We start from the raw sequence: 8,781 nt of genomic DNA, 5'->3' as shown, positions 1-8,781 counted from the left end.
CTTTGACCGGTAATCTGGAGTCCAGTGACTTTATGGAAACAGTTCAGGACTGTTTTCTGTAGTAGTGTGTAACAGAGCCTACCAGAGGTAATAATTTGCTCGACCTAGTCTTGTCAAATAAGGAAACACTCGTGAATAATCTGGAGATCACTGAAGAGCTTGGCGAAAGTGATCACAAATCCATCACTTTTATCATTAACTGGGAATACAAGAATAATGATAATACGGTAAATATCCCTGATTTTCGTTCTGCCGATTATAGTGGACTTAGGGAACACCTGTCTAATCTCGATTGGGGATTATCTAGCTAATGATTTTATTGATGATGATCATACTTATGATTACGAAGGGATCTGCGTTTACTACTTTTATCTTAATAATGTACACCGTGCTCAGAGTATATACATTCCCCAGAGAGAAATTAGGTCTAACAATAACGATCCCAAATGGGTTAACAGGAGGCTAAAGCATCTATTAAGGGAGAAAAGGGGAATTTATAGGCGCATCAGAAGAGGAGAGGTTAACCTTACTGACCAATATGTCCAGCTTAAAAGAGAAGTAAAAAAGGGGATTAGAAAGGCTAAACGTGACTATGAAATTAGAGTTGCTAATGAATCAAAGACCAATCCAAAGGGGTTCTTTCAAGTGTATAGGACGAAGGTGAAGGAAAAAGTAGGACCTCTGAAAATTGGGAATGGACAGCTGACGGATAACGAACTGGAAATGTGTTCCTTATTTAATAACTATTTTTTGTCAGTTTTTACACAGGAAGATGTAAATGAGATTCCAGCAATTAACAATTATTTAGTTCCTGATGAATTTAAATTAACTAATATTACTGTCACGAGGGACATGGTTATTAAACAGATAGACAAACTGAAGCAAAATAAGTCCCCGGGACCCGATGAGTTGTGTTCCAGGGTACTTAAGGAATGCAAGATGGAACTTAGTCAGCCATTAACGAGTGTGTTTAATGCGTCCATCCTTACTGGTGTTGTGCCAGAGTTGTGGAAGATGACTAATGTGGTTCCTATATTCAAATCAGGGGATAAGTCCGTTCCTTCAAATTATCGTCCAATATGCCTGACATCTATAGTGGGCAAGTTATTAGAATCAATTATAGCTGACATTATTAGAAGTCACCTTGAAGAGCATAATTTGATTAATGAATCTCAGCATGGGTTCATGAGGGGGCGCCCCTGCTTGACAAATTTACTGACGTTCTTCAATAGAACATTTGAGGCAGTAGACAGTGATAAAGAATATGATATTGTTTATTTGGATTTTAGTAAAGCCTTCGATAGAGTACCTCACAAGAGACTCTTAAGAAAAGTGGCAGATCATGCTATAGGAGATAAAGTTCTAGCATGGATAGAGGCATGGCTTACCATTAGAAAGCAGAGTGTTTCGATTAATGGGGTCAAATCTGAATGGGGATTAGTCACTAGTGGCGTTCCACAAGGATCAGTTTTAGGCCCTCTCTTGTTCATAATTTACATTAATGACCTTGATGAAGGGATTACGAGTGACATGAGCAAATTTGCTGATGATACAAAGGTAGGCCGTATGACTCATTCTGAGGAGGATAGCAATGAACTCCAGGAGAATTTGGACAGATTAATGTCTTGGTCTGAAAAATGGCAGATGAAGTTCAATATGGATAAGTGTAAGATACTAGTCCTTGGTAATGAAAATAACACTCAAAGCTATAAACTAGGTGAAGTAGAGCTTGATCATACAGAATGTGAAAAAGGCTTTGGATGCAGGTTGAAGAACAAAAAGGAACAATACAGTGACTGGAACAAGGTCCCCAACATAGAGGATGTCCCAACATACAGGAGGTTCCTAACGCAGAAGGTCCAAAATATGCAGGAGGTCATGGAAAGCAGAAACCTAAAGCCAAGACAGCAGTGCCTTAGTGTGCACAACAAGGCCAACAGATTACTTGGATTTATCTCAAGAAGTATAAGTAACAGAAGTCCAAAAGTTATTTTACAGCTCTATACATCACTAGTGAGGCCTCATTTAGATTATGCTGCTCAGTTTTGGTCTCCTTACTACAGGATGGATATAGACTCATTGGAGAACATACAGAGAAGAATGACAAATGATTTACTGTATAAGGAATCTCCCGTATGAAGATAGACTTAAAGCTTTAAATCTCCACTCTCTGGAGAGACGTAGAATGAGGGGAGAAACTACTGAAGTGTATAAGTGGATGACGGGCATAAACAAAGGCGATATTAATAAAGTACTGAGGGTGTCGAACCAGGTAAGAACCAGAAATAATGGATTTAAGTTGGATAAATTTAGATTTAGAAAGGACATAGGTAAGTACTGGTTTTCTAACAGAGTTGTGGATGCGTGGAACAATCTTCCCAGTAGGGTGATCGAGGCTAGGACCTTGGGTAGCTTTAACAAGAGATTGGACAAATATATGAGTGGAAGGGGCTGGGTTTGATTCGTGTCATTGGGTACGGGAGTAAATTCTTGGATAGCTTTGGGTAGAGGTCATTTGATAAGGACCTGCCTTGTATGGGCCAGTAGGCTTTCTGCAGTGTTCCTCCATTCTTATGTTCTTATGTTCCGTACCAGGAATCGAACCACGGACACTCGGTAGTTTACACCCGTGTCGGGTATTGAACGTTTAGTGCGATTATTTATTTTGTAAACACAATTGAAAAAGGTTCATAAGAAATTTAATAAATTACCTCCTATTAAATTCTGGATATATTTCTTTAAAATTTATTTGCAAAGATTCACTATATAGAATTTCCGTGTCTGTGGTATGCCGCCTCCAGGGACTCAGTCTACAACAGTCCGTTAACACCCAGACACCTGTTTATTACAATCTTAACGGGAGCAACTGGTTTATAATGAGTCTTGAAAATACACATCTTGGAGTCCGTGAATTGAACCAAAGTTCTTTCGGATGTGACCCTCCAAGAAACTCTGTCGAGAAGCTGGTCGCCACGTAGTCAGCAGCTCAGAGAAGTTGGTTGAAGGTTGAGCACTAGATCAACCACAGCTGGAGCAACGCTTGTGGTTGAACCTTGAAACTGTCATTCATTTCTTGAACCCTCGATATACTGGAGAGCGAGAGAGAGAGAGAGAGAGAGAGAGAGAGAGAGAGAGAGAGAGATATGAATCCAAAGTCAGCTGTGTATTAACACTAAACATTGCAGGCGCTTTCGACCTAGTATGGCAGCTGGGACTCTTGGAAAATCTGGAAGCACTGTGAACTGCAGGCTCTGCACTGTGTCTCAGTGATTACCTTCAAGGTAGATCTCTAAGCGTAATTTTCAACGGGTCAGAGTCAGGGAAGTGTGCTTAGGCCATTATTATAGAATGTCTACCTCAATGACTTTATTAATCTCATCCCAGAATTCATGCATATGCAGACGACTCAGACGACTGTTCTCTGATATTTACTGATCCAAGAGAGGAAATGCCAGCTGCTCTAAGTTATGCCAACCACCAGCTAAGAGCTATATCAGCCTGGGGAAAACGATGGCGGGTCACATTTGCTCCTGAGAAAACATAACTAATGGCCTTTAGGTACTAAGATGATAATATTGGAGCAGTGGTAAGAATGAATGGGAGTGTGTTGGTACCAGGGGACAAAGTTGATATCCCTGGGGTGAAATTTGACTCCATACTGACCATGAAGAATTACGTTCGAAATCCTGCAAACAAGGCGGATAGGAAGTTTTCAGCACTTCGACGTACCTAGCATCTGATCGACAGTAGAGATTGTACAAGTAGAGTAGAGTAGATTGTACAAGTACAGTAGAGATTGTACATTAGATTGTACAAGGCACAAGTACGCTCACAACTTGAGTATGTTCCACTCTCTTGGATTGCCAGCCCTCCATCTCATCTGCGACTTCTTAACAGCATAGAGAACAGAGCTGGTTAATTTGTCATTTCAGCAGAGCCTTCGACAATGGAGGAATGTGGGTGGCCTTACTGTTATGTACAAGGCTAATATTGTCAAAGTACCACACTTGGATCCACTCCTAGAACAGCGAGAGGTGAGCTTCTACGCATCAAGACGGGCAATTAGCAGCATCACTCTGGCTGTTCCCTTTTCCAGAACACCACTTTATCTGAGATCATTTATTTCTAGGATGACTCGACTCTGGAACATGTTCGTACAGCATAATATCAACGAAAGAAAATCAGCTGATCAAATGAAATTACTGGCCCACAGATGGCTCCAACTTCACCCTGTTCCATATTTGTATGTTTCATAATTAAAAGACTTTCAAATGAGCTGATGTACGTAACAGCTCTTAGCTTGTAAACAAAGTTAGGAATCCTTACCATAAGCTTGTAAAACCTTGTGTAAAAAAAATGAGAGATAGAGAGAAAAAATGGAAAAAACAAAGCGGTACAGTCACCAAGGATTGAAAGAGAAGAACAGATATGTTTTAAAATTTTTTTTTTTTTTTGCTTTTTTTTTCCATAATTTTTCTAGCAGTTGGTGCTAATTTAACCTTCATATGTCTGCTGAGTCTTCACCTATCTGCTACTGCTTTACCTGTCTGCTGAGTCTTCACCTATCTGCTATTGCTTTACCTGTCTGCTGAGTCTTCACCTATCTGCTATTGCTTTACCTGTCTGCTGAGTCTTCACCTATCTGCTATTGCTTTACCTGTCTGCTGAGTCTTCACCTATCTGCTGTTGCTTTACCTGTCTGCTGAGTCTTCACCTATCTGCTATTGCTTTACCTGTCTGCTGAGTCTTCACCTATCTGCTGTTGCTTTACCTGTCTGCTGAGTCTTCACCTATCTGCTATTGCTTTACCTGTCTGCTGAGTCTTCACCTATCTGCTATTGCTTTACCTGTCTGCTGAGTCTTCACCTATCTGCTGTTGCTTTACCTGTCTGCTGAGTCTTCACCTATCTGCTATTGCTTTACCTGTCTGCTGAGTCTTCACCTATCTGCTGTTGCTTTACCTGTCTGCTGAGTCTTCACCTATCTGCTATTGCTTTACCTGTCTGCTGAGTCTTCACCTATCTGCTGTTGCTTTACCTGTCTGCTGAGTCTTCACCTATCTGCTATTGCTTTACCTGTCTGCTGAGTCTTCACCTATCTGCTGTTGCTTTACCTGTCTGCTGAGTCTTCACCTATCTGCTATTTCTTTACCTGTCTGCTGAGTCTTCACCTATCTGCTATTTCTTTACCTGTCTGCTGAGTCTTCACCTATCTGCTGTTGCTTTACCTGTCTGCTGAGTCTTCACCTATCTGCTATTGCTTTACATGTCTGCTGAGTCTTCACCTATCTGCTGTTGCTTTACCTGTCTGCTGAGTCTTCACCTATCTGCTGTTGCTTTACCTGTCTGCTGAGTCTTCACCTATCTGCTATTGCTTTACCTGTCTGCTGAGTCTTCACCTATCTGCTGTTGCTTTACCTGTCTGCTGAGTCTTCACCTATCTGCTATTGCTTTACATGTCTGCTGAGTCTTCACCTATCTGCTATTGCTTTACCTGTCTGCTGAGTCTTCACCTATCTGCTATTTCTTTACCTGTCTGCTGAGTCTTCACCTATCTGCTATTGCTTTACCTGTCTGCTGAGTCTTCACCTATCTGCTGTTGCTTTACCTGTCTGCTGAGTCTTCACCTATCTGCTGTTGCTTTACCTGTCTGCTGAGTCTTCACCTATCTGCTATTGCTTTACCTGTCTGCTGAGTCTTCACCTATCTGCTGTTGCTTTACCTGTCTGCTGAGTCTTCACCTATCTGCTATTGCTTTACCTGTCTGCTGAGTCTTCACCTATCTGCTGTTGCTTTACCTGTCTGCTGAGTCTTCACCTATCTGCTATTTCTTTACCTGTCTGCTGAGTCTTCACCTATCTGCTGTTGCTTTACCTGTCTGCTGAGTCTTCACCTATCTGCTATTGCTTTACATGTCTGCTGAGTCTTCACCTATCTGCTATTGCTTTACCTGTCTGCTGAGTCTTCACCTATCTGCTATTTCTTTACCTGTCTGCTGAGTCTTCACCTATCTGCTATTGCTTTACCTGTCTGCTGAGTCTTCACCTATCTGCTGTTGCTTTACCTGTCTGCTGAGTCTTCACCTATCTGCTGTTGCTTTACCTGTCTGCTGAGTCTTCACCTATCTGCTATTGCTTTACCTGTCTGCTGAGTCTTCACCTATCTGCTGTTGCTTTACCTGTCTGCTGAGTCTTCACCTATCTGCTATTGCTTTACCTGTCTGCTGAGTCTTCACCTATCTGCTGTTGCTTTACCTGTCTGCTGAGTCTTCACCTATCTGCTATTGCTTTACCTGTCTGCTGAGACTTCACCTATCTGCTATTGCTTTACCTGTCTGCTGAGTCTTCACCTATCTGCTATTGCTTTACCTGTCTGTTGAGTCTTCACCTATCTGCTGTTGCTTTACCTGTCTGCTGAGTCTTCACCTATCTGCTGTTGCTTTACCTGTCTGCTGAGTCTTCACCTATCTGCTGTTGCTTTACCTGTCTGCTGAGTCTTCACCTATCTGCTGTTGCTTTACCTGTCTGCTGAGTCTTCACCTATCTGCTGTTGCTTTACCTGTCTGCTGAGTCTTCACCTATCTGCTGTTGCTTTACCTGTCTGCTGAGTCTTCACCTATCTGCTGTTGCTTTACCTGTCTGCTGAGTCTTCACCTATCTGCTGTTGCTTTACCTGTCTGCTGAGTCTTCACCTGTACACTAAGGGACTCGAGTCTCTTCTCATGATCTGGCGTCAGAATAATCATCAGTGTTATGAGTGAGATTAGCGGTAATGACCTGCTGACATTAATTTAGTCTCGCTAAGCTGCTGTGATAGTGACACTGCAGTAGACCCATGTAAACCTGTATCCCATTGATTAACGAGCTGTGTCCCTGCTGCAGATGTTTCAAGGATAATATTTCTTTCACTGACACAGCTAATAATCTGTGTAGGCGAGATCCTCGATTAATACTCGCTAATTTGAGTTTAAAGGAAGCCACTCCTGGCACCGCTTAATTTTAATCCTACAGTCGATCGAAACTGCTTGTTCCTAATACTATTTTTTTACCCTCTGTCGTAGCTACTCTTTAAACTGTGTACGGAGTTTGCTTCCACCACTTGTTCAGCTCATTAAATGTAATTTTAACGTATGTTTTGGAATGTACATTATGATGTTATTCTCTAGAAATGAGAATATATATATATATATATATATATATATATATATATATATATAAATATATATATATATAATATAGGGGGTGGTAGGAGAAAATTCTCAAGCAGCTTCAGGGAGAACCTTGAGTTTTCCCTGAAGCAAGTTTATTCTTTTCTCTGAGGATGAGGGTCCCTATAACAGTTCTAGAGGTGGTACCTCCCTATATTTATATATATATATATATATATATATATATATATATATATATATATATATATATATATATGTATATATATATATATATATATATATGTATATATATATATATATATATATATATATATATATATATATATATATATATATATATATATACACATATATGTGTATGTGTGTGTGTGTTGTGCCGAATATGTAAAACTTGCGATTTTGGCTTAAATAGCAACGCTCTTCTTGCTGAATAAGACAAGCGAAAATTTGTATATGCAATATTTTCGCAAAAATCATTCTGAACCTAACGAAAAAATATATATTTCATTATGTTTGTTTCTTACTAAATTATTGTAAACTTACATAAAATATATTTAGTTGGATTAGGCCAAATTAAATTGCGGTTGTTATAATAAAGTTAAGTAAGTTTTGTACGCATTTAATTTTAAATGAGTTCTTCCTAACTGACCAATTTTACCTATTCGGCACGACACACACACAAACACGTTATATATATATTATATAAATATATTATAAATATATATATATATATATATATATATATATATATATATATATATATATATATATATATATATATATATATATATATATATATATATATATATATATATATATGCAATAAGATCACAGTAAACAGGTGATTTCAGAATATGCAAAACAACCACTCTGAAAGAATAGAGAAATTCCAAGCGCTTTCGTGACTACTCACATTATCAAGGAACTATGAAAGTAAAGCATCCAAGGAAGCTATATAAGGGGTCTGGTCGGCACCTCACTATCAGATCCCACAACGGTTTAAACACGTGACGCGCGGCGAGCCAACTTGGAAAGGTCCTTGGCACAACTCACCCCACAAACTATTCTACCCAAGAAATAAGAAATTTTAAAGATTATTTGTCCAGTGTATTATTAAATTCTTCCCAAATTCTATTAATTATAAATGGATCTAATTTATATAAACCAAAGGAAATATTCATATTATTGTCAAAACTGCTTTTTATGAAACAAGATTCAATTATATTCCTGTCGACCATGGACTTGCTTGATACTACTTTCTCAACTTTTTGAAAATCAATTGGATGGTTAAAATCTCTTACATGAATAAATAGAGCATTGGAATCTTGTCCAGTTCTAATGCTATATTTATGTTGTTTTAATCTTAGTTCGAGATTTTTACCAGTTTGACCGTAATAAACTTTATCGCAAATTTTACAAGGAATCTTATAGACACATCCATCAGCATTTTGGGGGGAATTCTTTATCAAAAGTTTTTTTACTGTATCGAGATTTTTGAATACAACTTTAATATTAAAAGTCTTAAGAAGAGAAGGCATATCAACCAAGTTTTCATGGTAAGGGAGAACCAACATATTTTTATTTGAATAAGGCTGGTTGTCCCTTTTTGGATTG

This window comes from Cherax quadricarinatus, chromosome 32 (assembly GCF_038502225.1).
Source record: "Cherax quadricarinatus isolate ZL_2023a chromosome 32, ASM3850222v1, whole genome shotgun sequence".
Lineage (NCBI taxonomy): Eukaryota > Metazoa > Arthropoda > Malacostraca > Decapoda > Parastacidae > Cherax > Cherax quadricarinatus.
This window is presented reverse-complemented; position numbering follows the sequence as displayed.